The sequence below is a fragment of the Agelaius tricolor genome, unplaced genomic scaffold, assembly GCF_023055355.1.
Source record: "Agelaius tricolor isolate 1412-34295 unplaced genomic scaffold, bAgeTri1.0.p SCAF_2, whole genome shotgun sequence".
Lineage (NCBI taxonomy): Eukaryota > Metazoa > Chordata > Aves > Passeriformes > Icteridae > Agelaius > Agelaius tricolor.
The window spans coordinates 65,742,033-65,767,097 of record NW_027269262.1 but is presented as its reverse complement, the minus strand read 5'-3'; the positions used below and the strand labels follow the sequence as shown (position 1 = coordinate 65,767,097).

General features: G+C 36.1%; 1 long non-coding RNA gene across 1 annotated transcript; it reads right to left on the bottom strand.

The window, feature by feature from the left end:
• Positions 1–782: 782 nt before the first annotated feature.
• On the bottom strand, positions 783–24,865 carry LOC139600805 (uncharacterized). Its single transcript, XR_011682675.1, has 5 exons — positions 24,731–24,865; positions 5,514–5,577; positions 3,667–3,770; positions 2,913–2,982; positions 783–1,509 (listed from the first exon to the last, which is right to left on the bottom strand). It is a non-coding gene; the product is annotated as an uncharacterized lncRNA (long non-coding RNA).
• Between the last annotated feature and the right edge of the window lie 200 nt (positions 24,866–25,065).

The following is a 25,065-nucleotide window of genomic DNA, read 5'->3' as shown; positions in this document are numbered from 1 at the left end:
CTCAGTTTGAAAGCTGTTTGACAGCTGTAAGTAACAAAAGTGCAAGGATTGCTATAAATTGTTTATTAGGCAGATCTTTAATTCTTAATAGGTTATATTTAAATCATTCTTCAAGATTCAACAATTGTAGCTTTTCTTTGACAATTACAGAAGAAAGTGTAATACAAAATTCCTAGGCAGAGGGAAAGAATGTTCATGAAATTCATAGGTAACATCAAGAAGTGGTGAAATGAAAAAAAAACGAACAAAACACTTTTTTTCTTAAAAGGATGTAGTTTCATAAAGAATAGATTTTAAAAATCAGTATATATGTATGTTTCTGTTGGAGAAATAGCATCTCAGGTTCAAATGAAATTTAGGAATGTTAATCTCTTTTGCAGCTGCTATTTTTGTTTTATGGTATTTTTACAGCTGTTTTTAATTTCTTTTAAGAAATACTAAACCTTTCAGAGTATTCCCAAGTGAAACACCATGGTACAGATAATTGGTTTCATTGCAATTCAGATTATGAACATCATTTTTCAGTTGTTACTTTCAAACTATATACACAGCTAAATCTGTAAGCCATTTTCTTTATTTCAGCTACTATCAAAAAAGGAGAAAATAGCATAAAGTATCACAAAACCTTAATGCCTTGTGAGGATTTGTGATGTTTGAAAGTGTTTACTCTCTAATGAGAAATGTTCATAGTAAATGCAAAACTATCTTCTAAGATATTTATATATATATATATATATATATATATATATATATGTAAACAGATCAATTAGTCCTGGCATAAGGCATTATAAATTGACCTCTGTATGCATCACAAAATCCCTGAATCCCTGTATTCTGAAGAGGTCCATTCTGAAGAGAATATGGGTAAAGAAGAATTTTAATTCAGTTTTGAATAAGTTTCATGACAACTGTAACAGAAGAGTTGTTAGTAAAATCTACAACATAGCCTCTGTCCTGTGCTTTGCACACACCACATACTAGTTTGCTGTCAAAACTCTTGTAGGAAAAAAAACTACTTTTTCTCCCACCCTTTCCCTCCCCTGAGCCTCTGGAAGTACAGAGGACAAAGGGCTAAAAAACACCTGGATATTTCTTTTTATCCTTATGTTCAACATGTGGCTCCACATTGTATTTACGACATGTCCTCTAAACTCTGAAGCAAATAAGCTTTTATTTTTCTTCATGGGCTTCTATCTATGTCATTGCTGTAATATCATTGTGTTTCATAAGGAGTAATGAATTTATTCTCAGAACACTCTTATGAGATCAGGAAATACTTGAGTGAATATTTACTATGACAGAACAGAGAGAGCCACTGAGAGGTATAGTGACATTTCAAGCAAAGCAGAAGCCCAGAGTACTCAATTTTAACCCATGGCATCTTTCACAAGACAACTCTCAACTTTTCCAGAGGATCTTAGCTCACTCAGGTTGATCAAAACTTGCTTTATTGTTGCCCAATGGAGGTCTAACTCATACAGATCTGAACTTGTACAGTTTGATTTTGACCTGAAATTAAATGGAGAACAAAAGTCAAATACTTATGTGATCAAATAATAAAGGACCTTATCAAAACATGTGCACACAAGGAAGTCAAGTTCATGCTGCATGTGTAACCTCAACTTTGTCATTTCCATACACCAAGTGTTTCTCTTTTTTTGCACATTTCACTTAACACTAGAGGTAGGAGGCAGTGTCGACATTAAAATATTTGTAAAGAGCACTTGACAAATGCAGACAATCAAAAATATTGTTGCTTGGCAAACCCACAGTGAAATTTTTACTCAATATATCCTTTATCCATACTTTTTTTTAATATCCTTATATATATTTACAAATGGTGAGACAGACAGGCTCATTCCATATATATCTATAATATAATTATATCTATATATGTCTTTGAAGTCTTGCTTTCATATGCATCTTCACTTAATTAAAACAAAAGAAAAAGAAGGACATTTTTAAGTTCTGCTTTACTCCCTATGGACTGTCACTCATTTTGGAATTTCTGTGAGCTAGACACGTGCAGAGAACCACAAAGAATATAAAGCAGACATTTATGACAACAGTTACAGATTTCACCATTAATTCATGTAAACCCTTAGCCTGCTTCACACATCAACACCAATTTCACTGCGGCACTAAGAGACAGTAAGGATCAGTAAGACTGATCCCCAGGCCAAATTTCATTTCTTTAGGCAAATACTCATTGTCATCTTGGTGACTTAGGAACCCCTCTTTTTAAAAATGGAATATACAGGAGTACATTTATCTAATCTTAACTTATAGACAGTTGAGACTTAGGACTTATTAAAAGAGGAGAAAGTGATTAGAAGAACAATTAAAAAATATATCACGCAGGAATTTCTATTTTGTAGCTAGCTATTAGGACCTTGCTTGTTTGCTTCCAGCTCAGGTCTTCATTCAAAAATAAGTTTTGCAATTGAAATTGGTAAAATAATAATTCTTCATGAGCATTCTTCATCAAATTTCTCAGGAAACCATGTTCTAAGGTAAAGTGTTGTTTTTACTGACAGCTACTTTGTATTTTTATTGATAATCTGAAAAAACATTAAATTTTTACTGGCAAAGCTTTCAGGCCATGTAAGAATTGATGAAGAAGAAAGTTATTATGAGGACACGTTAGTATTAGCAAGTGATATATATTTCTTGTGTAACTGATCTCAGACCAACAGCATACACCTTGTGGCAGACACATGGACAGTTGTACATCTGGCAACAGAACTGGATGATTATACTTTGGAAATTAGTCTTAATTAGTATTAATATCTGTATTAGATATTAATATGTGTGTTAGTATTAATATCTGTGACTACCAGCACTGTTTGGTCACTATGGTGGACCTGGTCCCTGGTTATATAGACAAGGAAATAATGAGGATAATATTCAACCTTGTAGAGTCAGATATTGAAGAAGTCCTCAATTTATTAAGGTGATGAAGGTCCTGGGAGTCACCAGTTCCTAAAATAAAAGAATTGTATAAACAAGAAGGTTTTCTTACACATTCTGGGCATCTTTGACCATAATAAATTTGTAGAGCCAAAGCATTTATATAGAAAATAGAATGAGAGAAATATGGAAATTAATGTATATTTTATGAAAGAATTCATTGCATTATGTGCAAAATTAGAATAGAAAATGTGGATTTTTTGGCCAATATTTTAATACTGAAAAAAAAGTAAAAATATATTATATTATATGGTTCAGTATTTATAGCAATTACTTCTGGATCAAAATTCTCTTTGGATATACTAAAAGTATAAGTTATAAATAGCCAAGTTGTTTTCAGGTAGAGGTTTGGTTTGTTTTTTTTCTTTCTTAAAGACAGACTCAATTTATAACTCACATTTTATAAGAAAAAAAAAACCCATATCCATCATTGTTATTTATAACACATACTTAATATATCTAAAGATTACAGAATGGAGACATTGTGGGCATTTTTATTTTTTCTATCTTTTCACTTTTTGCTACTAACAGGATTTGGCATATGGTTTTTCATAATTTCTTTCACACAAGCAATCAGGTGGTGTTTCTTTTGTTTTATGAATGTTCGCCAGGGGAATAAGAGACTGAACTTTACTCTCACCCCCCCCAAAAATACGAACATATAAAAGAAATGATATGAAAACCACAAAAGCTTACAGAATAACTCAAGGGGAAATCTCCTGTCTGACTGTTTTCCAATAACCTGGATTCAAAGGCATAATGTCCTTAGAACACTAAAGACTGCTCCATTCCTGAAATGACTGAATGGAAATTTATCAGGCAATATAATTATAACATAAACAAAAAACAAACAGAGCAACAGTAAGAGTAATATGAGAGAGAGAAAGAGAGAGACACACACACACACACAGACAGAGAGGGAGAGATTTGGTAAATTAAATGTCAAGGTAAATGGAAGCAAGATTCAACGGAAAGTTAATTGCTGAAAGCAAATAAGATTTAGAACTTCACAATAAGATACTCAAGTGAAAGATATACATGGAAAGGGACAGGTTTCAAAGCATCACTTTCCAGATTTATTCATTTTAACTGAAGTAGGGAATGACTACTTCTCAGAGCTCATCTATTCTATCAGGTACAATGGAAAATGTAAAGATGAAATGTTGAGAACCACCTAAGATGAGGTTTGTTCACTTCAACCCATTTTTTACTGCTCTCAAGCCACAGCTAATGAGGGACCATGACAGGGCTTCTGAGGGTTACATGTTCTTATTCACTGCTTCTTCAATTTTGTACTTCCTTACTTCCTCCACATCCTTTACAACTTTACAAGAAAATAATATATTCTCCTTTACTGTATGATAATACTGAGAGTCAGTAGTACTAAGCCAGAAGAGGGTTTTTGTTTTGTTTTGTTTTTTTGTTTTGTTTTTGTTTTTGTTTTTTTACAGATTCCAGCTGAAAAAATTTAAGGAAGGAAGAATACTTCAATTTACCAAACCTAGTAGGTTATCCAGCCTTACTCAGGGTCTTAAAGGGCATGGATGAGTACAGACATGCCTAACATGCCTAAACTCCTCTTCTGATATCTCTAGTTGTTTCACAGGAAATCTGCTTTAACTTAAAAATCACAGAGCTTGTTCATTTTTCTGTCTAAACTTGAAGGAATTGTTTGGCCTGATGGCTTTAAATTTATTGCCTTGCTCCTTCAGTGCTCTAGCAAAAGAGCATTTCCCCACATTAAGTTACTGTTGTTTGGTACAACTGTTTTAAACAGTGAGGTTCCTCTGAAAAGGGAAAATACTCCCTAATCCTGGATCCTGGACATCACTGTGATTGCAACAGAGGTGAAAATACATTCCAGTCCTTAAACTGTCTGTTCTGCCAGAAACATGGCATCTTAGAAACATGGCATCTTAGAAACATGGCATCTTAGAAACATGCACATAGTTGAGAATGGAGTGGAAACAATGCCTCTCTTCATTCTCAACCAGAATGCCAAGACAGCTGCAGAATGCCAGCACAGGCTGAAGATAAGGGCCATGTGTCCCATCATGTTCATGGAGGCCAGCATGCTTTGAGACACGGAGAGAGAGGCTTCAAGGAGGCATAGGTTATATATATCTATATGGCTATCTATTGGAATCTTACTGCAATTTAGCTATTAGAAAGGCTAACTTACAAAGCCATAAATGTGGAATATGTACATAAAAATGTATGTGTTTATAAAAAGCATTGTTGAAACCTGGTCACATGGAATAAAAGAACAGAACCAGATTAGGATCTGTAAATTTTCCTGAATTTTGAATTTTATTTTTTTTTTTACATTTGTGGTACTTCTTTTGGTATGATGATTTTCACTGATACACATAAACAGACTAAAAGTGAGTAAAGATTCCTGCTGCAATCAAGAATTAAGTGTATTTAACAAATAAATGCTATTTTTACTGGAAAATAAATGTTATACTACTAAACTAATACAGAAAATGACACGCAAACAAAAAAAAGGTCTTTTTCACCTTAAAAAATAAAGTGGCACTTACCTTTCTTTTCAGTAAGACCAATGAGGAGTGGATTTTGCGCTCTCATCTTCCTAGGTTTTTTATGCTAATACAAACACATAACAAGAATCTGTTTAGGTAGCATATTATTCTTTTTATACTTGGAAATAGCTTACTACAACAAAGTTAGAGTAAATTATTTAATGTTTGTCCTAATTTTTCAAATCAGTACACCACAAGCTCACAGATAGCCTGCATTTCTTATAGTCCTTGCTCTTGATAAGGTATTAATACACACCAAGCATACATCTATTGCTCAGGCATCAAATACTTTATTATAATATATCCTAGAGATATTGCAATTTTGAGTCTATATTCAACTCTTTTGAATCTGAAATACTGTGTCATTTAGGAACATGAACACTTTCTGTCTCTGCCCTGAATTGTGAAGAGAGAAAAGTTGTTCCTAACTCAGGACTTAGTGACACGTTACCTTCCTCTGTAGAGCTCAGAGGGAAATGTATGCACAAACAGAATACCACCTTAAGGTCACCATTTTCCTCGTGACACACTAAGCATAAAACATGTTATTCTGGCAGGGGCATTTTCTGTTTTTGTGAAGTTCACTTTTTAAAACCAGACATAGATATGCCCATGGCCATAATAGCATCTCAAGGGGGAAAAACCAGCACTTTCTTTCTTGTCTGTAAAACCACATACCCCCAGTAAAGCTAAATTGAACAAAACTACCCTCATGTTTTCAGGATTTTCAAAGAAATAATGTAACAGTAGCCTACAGGTGGTAACATTTTAAGAAAAGTGCATCTGAATGGAGACCAAAGATTCCAATGCCCGTTACAGGACAAAAAGCAGGACCTGAAGGAAGAGGAGGTGCATGCCTCTATTTAACATAAGTCCCAGTGTTGAGCTCTTCATCTACAGCGGGAGGTGGCCCCTCCTAAGGCTAAGTGCCTTAAATTGTACATGCACAGTTCAGAAGTGGGGGTCTCTGGGGAAAACTTCATGAGGAAGGAATAATGCTTTTTAAAAAAATTTATTTCCAAGTAAAGTAAAAAGTTTAATTCAATATACAGATGTGCTTTTTTCCCCCCTCTTTGATCTCTGAAAAGCTCTGGGTAAACACATCTAACAGCTCTCAGCTGCATTTGTTTAGCTTAGGTAGCTGGAATTTTACAATAGGCAGTTGGAAGAACAATTGGATTTCTACTGCAATTGTTCTGAAAGAGACTGAGCAGTCTTTTCAAGCTATATAGGACTCCAGAACAGAAATTTACCTGTTGTAAATTTAGATTAATTGCAATCGAGATAAACAGAACTACTGATGACTTATTCTCTGTAGCTGATTCCAAGTTTGATCTGTAAATCTCAAACAAAGATAGAAAATGTTACTATGCTCAAATTTTGAACCATGTATTTTTATCTTTAAAAGATCCAACACACAACAAAATGTATCCCTGGTAACATCTATAATTTTTTTCCTTGCTGGTCAATATCATATTCTTAAAAAATCTGCACAAGTAGCATTAGGTTGTAGGCTTTTACAGTTATTCCCCAGTTTTCTGGAGTGCATCTGATACCAATACACGAAAAAATTGAGTCTTTCAGTCAGAAATATGTTCTGAAAAAGGAATCATAATTTTTAAAAGCGGTGGTGTTGTGGTAGTGATATGGTGCATTTGAGATGTGTATGCAGGCACATGCATACAGCAGATTGAAATATGTGATGTAGAAAGGCTCTTCTGGCAGCAGCCTGGAGTGCAAATGTAAATCATTTCCTCTTTTTAGCACTTAGGCAAGTGTACAAAATGTTGTCTTACCATCATCTGTAGACCAAATACAGAGCATTTTATGTATACCTATGCATACCGATACACACACACACACGCACATGCAAATAGTGAAATATAAAATGCTTATAAATAAATCCACATTACAAAATTGTGTTTATATGAATTTACTTTGCCACATAACCATAAGTACACCCATACAAACATATGAATACAAATGTATATTTTCCATCAAAATAGAAATAATTTATTTTGAATGTATGCGTCCTTACTTCTTGTAAAGTATATTAAAATACCTTTGATCTCTTTATGTAGTTTGGCTAAAAATCTATAACACATTTTAGCAAATGCTGACAGTGAGTTTTCAGTTGTTGAATATCTCCTCAGCCTCACCTGATGTCATTAAAACTAAAGGACAGGGTGAACACCTCTATGTGAAAAAAAGAATGTGCCAGTGTGAATTATTCTGAGGTGGTAGATATGAGTCTTATCCCTTTCTTCTTTAAAATAAATGAAGTGATTTTAGCTTTTCCTAAACTCAAATGTACAGTAATGGATTTTTCCCTGAGTATCTGAGTTCCCTGTAATAGATCCTATTTTAAGGATAAAATGTTTGTACTACCAGAAACATAGACCGGATCTAACTTAGCACTAAAACAGCCAGACTGTCTTAATACCAGGTCCCTAGTCAAAGCACATGAAAACAATTAAAAAATAATTAGAAAAAAAAAATTAGAAACCCTATAAAAACACAGACCTACATCTAAGTTATATCATTAACTGTTAAATAAGTAAAATTAACTATATTGTTGCTGCTGAATAGAGTGGACAGAAATAACAAAGGGACAGCATAAACTGGTCACACCCTCACATGTGTTGATTTGATGTGTAAGATTCGGAGTCACATTTGTCTAAACTCAGTTTTGCTGCTTCTTAGTTTTTTAACAATAAAACTAAGCCAAAAAAAGCTTAACTGAAAGATTTTTTTGGAAAATATGTGACAATGAACAGTACTGCTGAGAGAATGTGTTAACCTAAGCGAGAGTTTTTTATAAAAATGTAAACATTTTTTACACTGATTATCTTTAGCTGCCATAATGAAGCCATATTCTAAAACATATTTTTCTCTTATGTTAGTCTTCCTACTAATAGCAATTTCAAAAAACATCTGTATATATTGAACTCCTAACTCCTTCAGGTACCTTACTTTCAGAGACAGACATGGCTCCCAGGGCAATTATCCCACTCATCAGTTCTGGTTTCATTAGCAATCACACCCTGATAGATGGAGATTCCTCTGCCTCAGTCTCTGGAACCCAAACACATGGACTCCCCTGACCCATGTCTCCAGCTGCTGGCACACCCCATACAGTCACACATACACATCTTCACCCTCAAAAAGAAAAATGGAGTTAAATTGAGAAGACAGGACAGACTGCAGTGATGAGGCCACAGAGAGGCAAGTATTGACCAGGTAATTGTTCAAATAGGACTAGCCTTAATTATTCAATTAACCACCTATTTTCCTGCTTTACTGCTTTTCCTTCCCCAAACTTAATCTCCCTTTCCCTGGCCTTGGTTATTTCTTTAAACAACCAATAATAAGGCCTCCCAAAATCCCAAATACTCTTCCCATCATGCATCCCTTAATATGTTCAATGCTGTAGGTAGTAATCCCCTTGATCTGTGAGGTGGCCCATAGAGCCCTATGTCTGACTGCTGGTGCTCTCTGTTCCATGGATATGCAGTCCTAAGAATGCCCTGCAACAGCCCTTGGAGAGGTCAGGCAGAGATTTTGTCTCTTTGACCTGGATATTGAGATTACACTGCCCAACCATGTACTCCTGAGCTCCTCTGGGCTTGGGGAAACAGGACTTTGAGGGCCTGATATCCCAGGAGATTATTATTTGGGTTACCCAACCTGCCATAGTCTCTCTGTGCTCCTTTGTACATGTGCAGGGAGTTTCTGTTGCATAACCTGATAAAAGCCAATGCAATGCAAGTGTGTTATTTTTCCCATGACACTTTACCTCAGGATTGTGTCCAGAGAGTTTTCGAATATTTCCAGCAAGGAGATTCTACAACCTCTGTGGAAAACCTTGGTCACCTCCACTGCAAAGTTCTTCCTCATGTTCAGATGGAACTTCATGTGTTTCAGTTTCTGCCCATTGCCTCCCATCCCGTTGATTGGCACCACTGAGAAGAGCCTGGCTCCATCCTCTCGGCACCTTCCCTTTAGTTGCTTGTAAACCTTGATATGATCCCCTCTTAGTCTTCTTTCTTCATAAGTGAGGTGCTCCTCATCACCTTTGTAGTCCTCTGCTGGACTCACTTCAGGATCCCCATGTATCTCTTGAACTGGAGAGCCCACAACTAGACACAGCACTCCTTATGTGGCCTCATGAGGACTGAGCAGAGGGGCAACAGTCACTGTCCTTGGCCTGCTGGCAATGTCCTTCCTAATCCTCTACAGGATACCATTGGCCTTCTTGGCCACAAGGTCACACTGCTGGTTCATGGACAACTTGTTATCCACCAGGATCCCCAGGTCCTTCTCTGCAGTGCTACTTAAAAACCTCAACAGTTCTGATTCCTTCAACTCTTGAAAAAACTTACTAAATTACTTATTTCATGGCTGGCACAAACTAGCAAGTCATTTAACAAAATGAATCTTAAAATCACACCTACTTCCAGAGAGAAGTTCTGCTTCTCAAGTCTTTGCTCATCTGGGATTGCAGTGTAAGATGTAGATCAATTTGTACTACTGGAAATTTCTGTCCAAGGTTGTGCTTTGTCATACAAGTTCTGAATTTATTTAATAGTAAACAGACTTGTATCGTAGATGCAAAAAGAGGTTGTTTGGAGCATTTGTTCAAGTACTTTGACTGCACTAAAATATTTATTGAAACCAATAGAAAACTAGTGCAACTCATACGAATGCAAACAAGTGTTATAAAAAAAATCATTGCCCACTTAGCAGACCACCAGCATCATCAGCATCATAGTATCCCAATTTAATATCTGTTATGAGTATAATCATGTTGAAGCAACCCGTTCTGTAGGTAAGACATATATACTATGACATGGAAGTTCATATCTGAAAGAGAGAAATACAGTTTTATTCAGAAAAAAAGCCTGATCTGTAATTGTGACCATTTAATTTAGGCCAGAGATTTGAGATGCTGCAGTCTTACAATAGTAGCAAAAAAATGATCAGATATCCCTTAGTCAAATGCATAAAATCCTTGTCTCTAAACTGGAGAGACATGGATTTGACAGATGGACCACTCAGTGGATAAATTTTCCAGATGGTCATGCTCAAAGATTTGCAGTCAACTCAATGTCGAAGTGGAGAGCAGTGGCACTTGATATTCCTCGGAGGTTGATATTGGAACTTGCACTTCTTAACATATTTATTGGGACTGTATGCACCCTCAGAAAGTCTGCTGATGATACCAAGTTGGGTGGCTAACATGCTAGAGGAAAGAGATGCCGTCCAGAGAGACCCTGACAGGTTTGAGTGGTGGTCCTGTGTGAACCCCATGAAGTTCAACAAGGCCAAGTGCAAGGTGCTGCACCTGGGTCTGGGCAATCCCAACAGAAATACAGGCTGGGCAGAAAATAGATTGAGACTACCTCTGGGGAGAAGGACTCGGGGGTGTTCATAGACAAGAAGCCCAATGTGACTTGGCAATGGGTGCTGGCAGCCCAGAAAGCCAAACACATCCTGGGCTGCATCAAAACTCATGTGAAAGCAGGTCAAGAGAGGTGATTCTTCCTCTCTACCCTGCCATGGTGAAAGCCCACCTGGAGCGCCACATTTTGGGGCTCCAACACAAGAAGGACATAGACCTGTTAGAATGAGTCCAGAGCAGGACCATGAAGATGATCAGAGTTCTGGAGCACTTCTCCTCTGAAGGCAGGTTGAGAGAGTAGGAGTTGTTCAGCATGGAGAAGAAAAGGCTCCAGGGAGACTTTCTATGAGTCTTCCTCATATAAAATCCTAAAGGGATTTGACAAGTAATCTGGAAAGGAAGCTTTTTCAAGGGCACCTAGTAATAGGATAAAGGGGGATGGCCCTAAGCTGAAAGAGGGCAAGTTTAGGCTAGATGTTAGAAAGAAATTCTTTACTGTGAAGGAGGCACAGGAACAGGTTGACCAGAGAAATTATGGATGGCCCATTCCTGGGAGTATTCAAGGCCAGGCTGGACAGAGCTTTGAGTATCCTGGTCTACTGGAGAGTTTGCTGTCCAAGGCAGGAGGTTTTGAGCTATGTGGGTGTGGTGGTTTTGCATGGGAGGCACTGCTGGGATTTGAACCCCGGTCTTTAAGGTCCCTTCCAACTCTAATCATTCTATGACAAAAAAATTTATCAACACTGCTGTTCCTTCCTGTTGCATCCTCCAATATAGCAACATCACCTTCAGATTTATCAGCATATACTTTAACTAACTGGATTTCATTCTTTGCGAGACCTCCCACAGATAGTACTTTTGCAACCCTTACTACTACATAGATCAAGGAAGATACAGTTATAAAAAAGATCATCAATTTTCAGAAGTAAGATGGTCCTCCTCAACTTTACTTTGTATTATAATGGATATATTTTTACTGTATCAAATGTCATTAACTCCTGTCTCCAGCTACTACATCTGTTAAAAGCATGATTTTTGTCTGTGCTTTTTTGTTGTTTTTGGAATTCCCTCTACTGAAGGGAATTCTGAAATAATACATTAAATAAAGTACTGAAAGTATTGAAATAATACATTAAATAAATAGGAGGAAAACATGAAAAGGATCTGTCAACTTTTGTACAAAGTATTTGGTATTTTGTGATATATCCAAAAGGATTGCTAAAGAGCAATTTGCATCCATTTACTAGCCCATGAGACTGAAATATACTGATTTTTTTTTTTTTCTTTCAGAAGAAAAACTGAAGTTTCTTAGAATTCATAAAAAATTTCTTTCATGGGGTACAGATAGTTTAGGAAAAGACTGAGTAGATACATTATTCAAGGTTTTTGAAAACACAGTGGTAACATAAAGGTGCTTATCCTGATATCTTTGAGTGTGTCATAGGCAAGTATTCATGGCCTTACAAAAAATACTCCAGCTGGGGAGCCAGTGTATTTCTTGCTTCTGGGTTATCCCTTGGTGCTAATCCAAATGATTAATATCAAGAAGTTAATGCAGCACAGCCACATGCTATATAATGGTGCCAGATTAAAGGCATCAGGGTGATATAATTATCACAGTCATAAGAGAAAGATTTCAATTAAAGGTACCATAGCAGCATGCCACTAAAAACAGCACAGCAGCATGCTAATTAAACTGCAAAAATCCACGGCAAGCATTGTGGCTTATGCTACTTGAGGCAATGAAACAGCCAACAAAGCAGCATAATAGTATTCTAAAATCCAATAAAATAATGCTAATAAAATAATTATACAGTATTATAACAATAAAGGATAAGGTCAAAGGTTTTAAAGTTGTTTTTTGAATGCTATGGACATTCTTTGAACAATTTAATGAAAATGTAGTTTTGGGATATTTTTTACCTTATATAGTAAAACCAACCTGAAAGCATCCAAAATAACTTTGTTTTCCTGTTCATGAGGTATTTTAACTCTTAGAGTAATATATTTCTTTTTCTCTACAATCAGAAGAAAGTAAGCATCAATCATATATCACAGTTCCAGAAAAACACAGCAGCTTTGACTGTTGGACTGAGTGAAACACCACTGAGAAAACAACTATGTGGGGCAATGTCATCTTATGGAAAACAATGGAAGACAGTGAGCTAAATAAAATGTATTGTCTTCAGAGAAGCAGTTTGGAAATTAATTTCAGTTGTTGAAGCTGTACATCACTTCAGCAAGAGGACTTCATCAAGAAGAACTTGAAAGCATGGCTTATAGAGAAACAGGAATTGTTCAATCAATTGTTCAATCTGATATTGTCTGAGTGCTAAGCAACTACATTTCATTAAATAATTTACAAAATAACATGAGCACTTCATACATAATGTCAACACTTTTGAGGTTCCCTTTCCTTACTATGCAGAAGCATAGAGTATCTCCAGCTCCTACCAGCAACAACTGAGAAATGAAAATGGCCAGAAGAACCAAGGAATGTCCCATTCATCCCTGGTGATACACAGACTTGCAAATAACTTTCATATTTTGATGGGTTAAAGAAAGAGCCAAATTTCAAAGAGGTACTTGCTCAATTCTACCCCTCAGCAGGACAGGGGGAAAAATAGAGCAAGAAAGCTCATAGGTCAAGGTAAAAGACAGGACAACCACTTATCAATTACTGTCATGGACAAAACAGACTTAATTGGGGAAAAATTAACGTATTTCCAATGAAAATATATATGAATAGTGAGAAACAAATATTAAAGCAACATCTTTGAGCCCTCATTGTTCCAGGTTCAATTTGGTTCCTTCATTCCTGTTTCATCTACTCTCAATCCCCAAGCAGCTCAGTAAGATGAGAAATGGAGTTTAGGGTCAATCCATAACAGTTCCATCTATCCCTCCTTCCTCAGTATGCTTTTTCCCTGCCCCATTGCAGGGCTTCCCCATGGGCTTCAGTTCTTCAGGATAAACCTGCTTCAGCATGGGCTCTCCACAGCATGGGATCAGCTCCTTCAGGAAATATCTAACTGCTTCATGGGCAGCAGTAGGGATATCTGCTCTGGGGTGGTCTTCTCCATGGGCTGCAGGGGAATCTCATCTTGCAATGAATATATATATATATATATACTGGGCATTGTAAAATCAAAGACATTATTGTCTATTTTTTGTGTACTTATGTACTTGTCAGTTTGCAAAAGCTATTAACATGGCAAAAAGTAATACGCATAGAAAGGTTATTAATCACAGAAATAAGACATTTCCTCAGACGATATGACTTTGTGCCTTGGACAACAGGCTATCTGTATGATGAGAAATCACTTCCAAAGTTGAACACTCTCAGTAGTTTTAGTTTGATTCCAGAAGTGTGTACATGTATGAGAATTCAAAAACAAGCAGAATGGAATTAGCAACTTTAAGAGATACTTGAAGGAAACTGAGAGTGACATCTCAGAAGCCTTTTCTTCTTAGAAAGTCAGATGACTTTCTAAATATCTTGTGAATTTTCTATGTTAAATCACCTCAAAGTTCTTGAAAATTTCAATAAATAGTAGGCATGTCATGTGAAATATTTATATTTTCAGAGAAAGAAAATTTAAGGGAGTTATTTCTCTCCAACAAATGACACAGAAAGAATATAGATAAAATGAAAGAGTAGAGTTATTCCTGTGCTTTCTTTATATTTTGCTATTTATCTGCCTAATTACAGTAATGGAGAATCTGTAAAACATATTCTTCTTTCCTTTAAATATGTATCAGTTTCTACGCTAGTTCTATATTTTGACTACATAGAGGAGCAGTGATGACTTCTGTGCTGGGAATGTCACAAAGATCTGTACAAACATTATTCAGGAGCTCCCGGTATCCTAATGTGTGTTAGGATAAATGAGTAAATCATGAGTAAAAGAAGACATTCAAATTACCTAGACCAGAAAATTTCTTAATACACTCCAGATGAGGAATATGGTACATTCATACTTGTTTGGAAAAAGAGATTCAATTTACTCAGGAGAAGAGAAAGAGCTTGCCTCATATCAGGTGAAACCAGGAATGTCTGTAGGGACAATACATCATTCTACTCTGCTCCCATACCATTCCTGCCCTGTTCCTCCATGAAAATGTTCATGAAAATGGAGCTATAGCTAGAAAGAACTATCAAAATGCTCAACTCTTCACCTTTTCCTTCTTTCTCTTACTCTCATCTTACTACTTTTTCTATTTTTTTTAACCTATATGCTCAAATCTTCCCTTAAACTTGGTCCCCTTTTATCAGATCCCTGTTACTGCTTGTACCCTCAGTATTGCCAGTCTTCATCCACTTACCTCTTAGTACTCATGAAAATGTTCCTATGTGCAAGTTGTTTTGTATTAAAAATATTGAATTTTCTCCTCAATTCAAGTGATATTCTCTCAAAAAAAAAAAACAAAAAAACAAACCCCAACCCTAAACCCCACTCTTTGACAAATCAATCCTGACAAAAGAAGCACTTTTTCATCACATGCAAAGGATTTATCCAAAATTTTCGTACATTTTTCTACAATCTACAGTGACCTTTCAGAATAATCTCGACTATTTTTCTGAGCTCCAGCAGGAGTCCAGCCAAGTACTCCTTGAGCTGGATGCTACTAACTCAGAGGTGGTCTGGTATAAATTAAGGCAATGCAGACCCTTGAAGAATTAAAAAAAAAAAAATAAATAAAAATTGGAAGGCTTGTCTGTATTCCTTGGGGAAAAAAAAAAGGGCAAAGGAATATGAGAAGATGGGACCATCAGATAAGGATGGTCTGTACACGAAAAGAGAAATTCACCTGCAAAAAGCTAAACCCTGTAGAACTGGGCTATCTGTAAAAGACATTTTGCATTCTATTTCAGTTTTTTTATATGTGGTACTATAACATCGAATAAATAAATAATATTCATGGAGTGGGGGAAAAAATACCATATCAGAAATTCCCATTCCTGAGGGCCTGAAACCACTTTCATTCTTCAAATATGTTATGAATTGTAGTCCTTCAATCTTTTCCCTACAACCATATTCCCTAACAAACCTCAATGTTTAAAAAATATGGCAAATCAAACCCCCTTGGACTAAAATTTCTATAATATTTATTGCATTGATTGACTTAGAAGAAATTCTTCTCTTTGGTGGATATATTTTCTTTTTCTGTTTTCTGTCTTGTGGTGCCTGCTAATTTTATCGCAACTAAAAAATGATTGTTATTGCAACTAAAAAATGGTTGAACACTTTTAGAAACCTAAGGGCTAATATAAATAGCTTAAGCAAAAAAGAAAGGTAGTATAATGTTGGAGGAACAGCCTAGATTAACAGCTTTAATTGAAACAAAAGTTTTCTACACATCAACTAAGTAGCTACTGTACAGATGATGGCTGTACAAGTTTCCCTATGATAAAAATCTCAGGTCTGTTCACAAGGGCCCACTTTCATGGATGAGAGGGAAGTTTAAGGTAAATTCTTAACATCTCTGCTAGAATTCCAAACAAAAGTACAGTTTTTTTAGTAGGACTGTTGTTCAGCATTCAGATATTTTGTGAAGAATTCTGGATTGCATTCCTGTGGCTTAGAAGGAATAAAGGTGTTTTACATAATTCAACTCTCTGCAGACAGTTTATCAATATATGCTCTTATATGCTTCATTACAGAGTAAAATAAAAATACTATTTTTTACCTCTTTTTGTACATTAAATGATCTTCTGGATGAAGGTCTTGCTGAATATAGAGACAAGAAGGTCCTGGGAAACCACTATATTAATATTCAAAAACATTAAAATTTTTTTGGAAAGACAAGGAATTTTCATTTGGATCATATATACTTGATCATTCTAAATATTTATTAAAATCGTGGCTTTTTAGTCACTAAATAACGTCTTTGGCTCGCTGTGACAAGAATTCACCTCAAGTGATATACCTGAAATCCTAAGGGATGAAACAAAATATTTTTGTTCAGAAGTAGTAAGGATTAGGATTATTATGTTTCACTTTTCAGGATGTAAACTTCTTACTTGGAGGGAAATAAGCTTCCTGTGTCTTTGATGCTTTATTTTAATGGTGCCTAAAATATTTCTAACTGATGGACACTGACAGGTTATATAAATTTGTTGAAAATATAATTTTATAGCAAATGCTAGGTTTTGTTCAGGTGAAGTATAAAATACCTATATCTCTTCCTCAAGTTTTTAAAACCAGAAACTTATTTGAAAAATTACCTGAATACCAAAAACACTTTTATAAAGTATCTCTCAGAAAATTCTTTTTACTCTTAAAGCTAATAAACATTCAGATACTTGTAGAAAAATACAGAGGATGTCTACTTAAAAAGGATTTCCTTGAGAAATAAAAAGAATAATGTAATAGCCACATCTGAAAATAAATTAGTATTTAGTGAGGGAAGAAATGCACTATTTCAAAGATTTAGTGAGAAAAGCTACAATTATGTAGCCTTCATAAATGATATCATAATGATAGTGCTTTATCTGATTCATAGAAAGTGATTCAGCTTGAGACAAAGGAATAAACAATAATGAAACTCAACAATCTAAAGTTAAATGACTAAGATACTCAGCAGTAGTTATGTCTGTACAATAGATGTTTCTTTTCAAAAGACTGAAGAAAACACTCTGGGACTGGAAGGTTTAGGGAAGAGGTAATGAGATACAGAGCCTTGCACCTCTAGGTCATTAAGTTCAATTGCATTTCGGGTTGCTACTGACTGAAATTTGCTTCAGCTGATGGGTATTCAATAGTCTAATGTGAAATGAGTTGGAGGCCTCAATCCCATCCCTACTACAAAAGTAACCACATAAGGTTTAGCAGTCAACAGCCATCACACCTGCAGCACGTACAGTGCACCATCACCCCGTGTCTTCCAAAACAAGTCATAAAGGCATCAAACTTCGCTGCAGTGCAGGAGTCACTCATAGTGTTGAGAAAAACAACAGTTCTGACAAAATTTCACACAAAAATTTCATTGCAATTAAATATGAAAATTAACAATCAAGTCTTCTAATCTCAATTATATTTCCTATGGGAATTTGATCATCTTATGTTCCCCCACATAAATGTTTTTTAGCTTGTTTTACGATTTTGCACCACTTATACTGCCCTGTGCAGTACCCCTGATGAGAGCATCCATGAGATGTTCACTCTGTCCTTACACTGTTTTTCTGAAAATCTCACATCATAAATTCTCTCTTGTAGGCATTTTCTGAAGTATGCTGAAAAATTAGGGAGTTATGCATGGATAGGTTGAGGTTAAGGAACCTAAGAAACACTGGAAGGATTAGAAACTTCTAAGAATTACAGTGCATGAACTGTCACTACTACTAGGCTGTAGAGAAAATAATTCACCTAGGTGGTCATGGCAACATGATATTTGTGGCTTCCTTGAATCTATTAAAATAGGATTTCACTGTTTTGGAATTGTATAGTCTTGGTTATTTTATTCTTCAATAGATCTCTTTGCTTATGTATGACATTTGCCAGGATTATTTCAGACTTGCTATTATAAATCCTGAAAGGATCCTGAGCAATCAATATTTTTTATATCATTTAGAAAGTTACATCACAGTGTAAGGAAAGAAAGAGAAACAGCCACTTCCACTTTAAAAGTAGTCTGATCACAATATAAATATAAATATTAATCAAACAATGAAGAAATAGACAAAAATGAAATTACATTCAATATCCTTATGCTTAATCACATGAAGAGAGAAGTAAAGCTTGTACGTGTTTGGAACAACAGTACACAGTTTAAACACATGCCATGATGTTTCTCAACTACTGATTTTAATTTGGATCACAGACTGCTTTTGGAGGAAACTAAAGCTTGGCTCAAAATCTGCTTCGAACAAGCTTCACTGACACAAAGTTTGGAGGAAAGTCAGTAGTGGGTACCCCAGGGACTGACACTGTCACTACAGTTTAAACTCTTCATTACTGACTTGGATGATGTGGAAGGGTGAAGGTCAGGAAATTTGCGATGATGCAAAACTGGAAGGAGTGGCTAGTAGAGTAGGTGCCACTACAGGGGACCTAGATAGAGTGAGTAATTGGGCTGAAAGGAGTCTTATGAAATTCAGCAAAGGGAAATGTAAGCACTTGCCTCTTGGGAGGAATGACCCCAGGCACCAGTGCACTGCTATAACTGGCTGGAAGGCATCTCTGCAGAGAAGGATCATGGGTTATTGATGGTCAGCAAATTGAAGCAACATGTGTCATGAACCAAAAATGTCTGTTGCAAAGAAAGGTAGTGATATTTTGAGATGAATTAGGAAGTCTTGCCTGCAGAGACTTAGTAGGTCAAGAGGTGATCCTTCATCTCTACCCACCACTGCTAAGATATCTGAGTATTGTGTCCAGTTCTGGGCTCTGCAATACAAGCAAAATATGGACTTACTGGAGTGAGCCCAGCACAGGACCACAAATATCACCAAAGGATGATCATCCTTTGTATGAGGACAGACTGAAGGAGTTTGAACTGTTCAGCATAAAGAGATTTGTTACCAATATGTACAAATATCTGATTGAATAGAATGAAGAAGAGAGAGCTAGACTCTTCCCAGTGATGCCTGGTAATACAACAGGAAACAATTGGCATAAAATGAATCCCATGAAATTCAATACAGAAAAACTCTTTTATTGCGACTGTGATCAAATGCTGGAACAGGTTGATTGGGAAGTTGTGGAGTCTCCACCTGTGTAGACATTCAAAAACTGACTCACACGATCCTGGGCAATGTGTTCTACCTGGTATTACTTGAGCAAGAGGGTTGGATTAGACAGTCTCAAGAGGTGCCTTCCAACCTAAATGATGCTGTGATTCTGTTGTATTCTGTGAACTTTTTCAACATATGATCAATAAGAGGGACTTTACTTGTGATATCTCAAGTTGTTTCTTGCTCTTCATTATATCAGTCCATGGTTCTGATTTTAACATCAACTACAAGATATGAAATCTCTGAGATGTAGCTGTCCCTCTTCTATCCAACCTCTCTTCTACCTTTCACATAAATTACCCTATTCTTCTTTGCCTATCTTATTTTCTTTTGATGTTCCTCATTACTAAATCCTCTTCTAAAATCCTTTTCTGTTATTCTGTATCATTCTGCTCTGTCCTGAGGATTACACCAATCTTCTGAGTCTTCCAGAAAAATCTTAGATGGTGTCAGCTGTGCCTTTAAAAAGCTGTGCCTCTGTCTCCTCAGAAGCAGGGTAATCCAGCAGCAGAAAGAGTCAGTTATACTCATGACTTCCCCTTGATGAGAGAATGTTGCACATAGTTCAAGGAGATTACCTTGGTCACCTTATCATCTTAACAGCAATTGCACCTGGCACATGGCATGGCAGATATGCTCCTATTATGGAAATATTGAAGAGGTCTTCTCTCAGGGATGTCTTAAGACAAACAGATTGATTCAGATCCTGCAATTTTAGAAGAGCCCAGAGGGCGTCTGTTGCTGCTTCAGGTGTCATTTTCTCGACCTGGAATAAAATTACTGCAAGGCTCATCAGTTTTCAAGGGAAACCTTTTTTTATTCACTATGCACTAAAGTCAACACCAACCCTTATGGTTAAAGCAAGTAAGTCATAATTACTTCTTTATTTGCATGATTTCATTATGGGATGAGGAAAGAAGTTGGAGGGAGGAACTTCTGGTGTGGGCAGTAGTTGTCAGGTCTACAGAACACACGATTGCTGCCAGTCTGATCATAAAGGCTGTTGTGCTATTGAAAGTAAGTCCACTGAGACCCTGAGCTGTGAAATATTCCACATAGCTGTATTGGAGAGTACCTGCTCAATCCTGTGTAACTGCCTAATTCCACCCCTGCATGTGAGTACACTGTAATGCAGTCCCCCTGGGCTTTTTTGCTACCTCTTCCCAAACACAAGAGTTGTGGTAATGGTGCTATGCAGAACAACTTTTAAGATCTTGTGTTCTGGGTGAGGTTAGAGACATAAAAAAAAACAGGGACTGTGTATCCTTTCTGTGGCATCTTCTGATTTGTGTGCCTTGCAGCTAATACCCTAGGACAGGCACTAAATTGAAATGTGCATCTTGTTGGCACTGCCCAGACAGTTAAGGAATCAATGAAGAATAAAGCCCTGGACGATCTCAACATCTCTCACTTGAACTGCTGAAGCCATGTTGAATAGTTAACTGCTGCCTTAGAGGGCCTGTGTCTGACTGCCCTCAGTGAACTTGTCCATCCCAAGCCAGTTAGCACTGGAAAATGGAGACAAAAGTAAAGAGAATCTATGGTGGCAACCACCTCTTTGGGTACAGGCATCTACTGCCAGAATTTCATATGGGCAGCAAAGTTCTGTCCTCACTGCAAGCTGTCCTACAGAATAGGCTATTCTTTCAAAATCAAATTCATTGTTTTCATGAAATCAAAACCTATCAAGAACTGTTAATTGCTAAGAAACTGTAAATTCCTGGTTCAGAGGAATTGGTAGAAGTTGCTAAGGAATTATAATGGGTGAAAGACAACTGCATCCTGTACTGTTCACTGAGCAGGGACAGGACACAGTAGTCTAACCTTGTAGTCATGTCCGTCAAAAATTGGGTCCATCAACACAGTCGTCTGTGATTTTGAGTTTTTCCATATTGCTATAATAATAATTTATGTGTAATTGGTTCAATGATGGAATAAAATAACTGTTTTACCAACATTAATTAGATAACCATAGAAGTAACAATGAATTTAAAGTAAATACGAAAATGTTCAGTCCAGGAATAGAGTAAGGTAATTTTTTTAAGGGAAGATATCCTCAATAAAATGGTTGCAATAGGAGAGGGGTTCATATTTACAAACATTACAGGAAAAAAAGGGAAAATAAATCAAACTCATGTATTGTATATATGTCACTGAAGTTAATGCAAGACTTGACTTACTTTTATTTTGTTTCTATGGTGTGGACAGATTGTTAATGATTTTAAGGCAAACCTCCAGCTGGTCAAGAATCAAGTAAAGAATATGTGATCACAACAAAAGTGAAATTTTATCTGTATTCTGTTTCAACCTGCAAAATTCTAGCAAAATTTGAAAGTAGTGGTATTAATTTTAGATTGCTATTTCCATACTAAATATGAAATTATGTTAAGAGACAAAAATTATATCATTGCAATGTATTAACAGCTGCAGTAGAACAACAAAAAAGGACCTTGCTGAGCTGCCAAAATGCACTTCCACAAAAGTGCAGGCAGACAACTCTCTTTCTTATACAAGAGACAATCTCAAAGACAGAAAAAAATCTAAATCCTTGATATTTTTTTAATTGGATAAGAATTTGGCTTTCAAAATATACATTTGCATGCCTCAGTCAAAGAACAATAAACATCAAGATAGATGACTTCATTCAAGCCATTTCTTTCGAAGAAAAGAGCCTCTATTCCATATTATTGCCATTCCAGTTGATTAACTCCTACGTATCTATTCCATTCACTTTAATTTAAATTTCATTAAATCTGGTTCTCACGGAGTTCAAAGAAACTTTTATTTTTAAACTTCCACCATGAAACTAATTTGTTCTCATCAATATCATTATTTGCTGTATCTGAGAATGTCTTTCATAAGAGCTACTTCCTTGAATATTATAGTCAGAGAATCATAAACATTAAAAAGATAAAAGACTTCTTATACTGCACCCAACCTCTCCTTTTTCAGGAGGCTTCCTCAGGCATATTGTAGATCTGAAAAGGCACTTCTAATTCCACTCACTCTGTGGTCTGCCATCCTCACAATTCCACCCTTGCAATGTTACTGTCAATGCTGCATAACCCAATTATCAAATCAATAAGAAAAGGTAAATTATGAAGAAGGCAGACATTTTCTGAACACTGAGAGTCTCACTCATGCAGCCTACCACAGTGGCCAGGATCAAGTTTGACATCTCCTCTGGCAGCAATGAACAGGGCAGGTCAGGTAGTATTTAGAACCATCAGATCCCAGTCTATATTTCTGCATCTGTGTTAGCAAGCTAAATGGTGTCGGATGATATTCCCAGACTCCCAGACCAAAAAGTACAGAATCATTTGTGCTTGTGCTAGATTCTACTCTTTTAACCTCTAGAAAGAATCTGCCATATAGAAAGTACCTGCAGGAAATTAGTCATACCCACTTCCAGAGTGCTTCCTGGGAATGGCTTCTGTGAGTAGTAGCTGATAAATGAGAGCCTCTCCAGTAGTGAATCAAAAATTTTTACCAGACCAAACTTTGTTTTTAAGGTTATATTTTATGCTAACTTAAAAAGGATTCCTTTAGCTACAATGCTTATTTCTCCAGTACATTTTCTATTAGCGAAAAATGAAAAAAAAAAAGCCCCCATATTCGACTTTTCTGCAAAGGCACTAAGAGAAGAGGAAGGCATCAGCATGACTGTACAAAGATGAATCTTTATCTCCTTGTTAATAACTTGAATTGCCAAATCAATTTCAGTGTACGTAAAGGATTAATCATTTCTATATACTGATTGTTATTGAATACTGTCTTCATGCTTCTGTTGACAAGTAGTCTTTTTTTCTATTGAGAAATGTTGACTCTGACAAGATTATTTTATATCTCCAATGAAAAAAACATAAGTTAAACTATGAATTCTTTCTCCAGAATATTTTTTAAAAGTTCAGACATAAGATCAGAATATTTGAGAAGTGATTTAAACTTTTTGAAGAGGTCTTTTTTAATATTCATATCTGTAATACTGAATCTAAATGTTAACCTAGTCAATACATATTCAGTGCTCTAGATAATTATGGTATTTTTCCTCAAAGCAATAATAGAAACTAAAATTGACAGTTAAGGACTAATGAGAGTTAATACTGAGAAAAAGGAAATTGAGATGAAGACAAAACTTCAGCTAAAAGTTATATTTTTTGTGTGACAACCAAGGCTGAGAGATAAATGACATCAGGAAATATAAGGCATACATGATCCAAAACTACAAGAAGATATAACTGAAGAGTTTCACAGACTGAAAATAAATAATTGTTGAGAACAAAGAGCGCCATCGCTGTCATTATTCATTGAACAAAATTCCTATTAATAATTAATACTGGCAGTTTTGATAGAACAAGGACTGAAGAATTTTCCCTTCAAAGATAAAGAAAATTGCAAATGTGAGAAGTGCTGTAGAAAAATCCCAGCTTTCTTGTATTTAATGTTGAGAACTCTGCTGCTCAAAGGTCAGTATTTCTATATGTGTTCTGAAGTTCTAAAGCCCAAGTTCACTTCCTTGGCTTTGTTATAACTTACAGTCATAAATTCAAATCTAAGTTATCTGCATAAAAGGTTCCCAGCATATAATCTTCTCACTCCTCTTTCACCCTTCCTAGATATTTCTACAGGTCAGAAATATCAACATTTTTGCATATATTTGAACAAAAATGCAATTATATTTGTTATTGGCATAAACAGTTTTTGCTTGTGGGTTTGTTTTTTTTTTTTAATTTTTAAATACAGCCACAATTACTTCATTAGTGTCAAAACCGATAATTCACAAGATTTATTTCACAGAATCACAATCACTAGGTCAGAAGAGACCTTAAAGATCATTGAGTCCAACCCATGTCCCAACATCTCAACTAAACCACGGCGCTGAGTGCCGCATCCAATATTTTTTTAAACACATCCAGGTATGGTGGCTCCACCACCTCCCCAGGCAAACCATTCCAATACTTTATCACCATTTCTGTAAAATTTTTTTTCCTAATACCCATCGTATATTTCCCTTGGCTGGTTCCTCATGTTCATCTACACAATCCAAATACCTGGGGAGCATACCCAAGCAGTGCTTACATGAGGTGGAAGATCGCAGAGTTGCCTTCTCCACGTTCATGGCAGTGTAAGGATGAGCATCAGCAGCAGCACAGAATCATGTGAGAGTCCATTCAGCAGATCTGCACACTTGCAGCTCAAACCTGTCCTGTTAAAAGAGGAAAAGGGAAGGTGTCTCATTTCTACTCATAAGAAATCCAATCTGCAAAAATTTTAGACAGAATTTTTTAAGAGTGGATGAAGATGGGCAGGGGTGTGAATTATGCATGGAAAAGCTTCTCAGGAGAACACAAATGATTAAGTAACAGGAGGACAGGCCGAATATGAGGGGAGATATTTCAGTCTCTGGGGAGAGA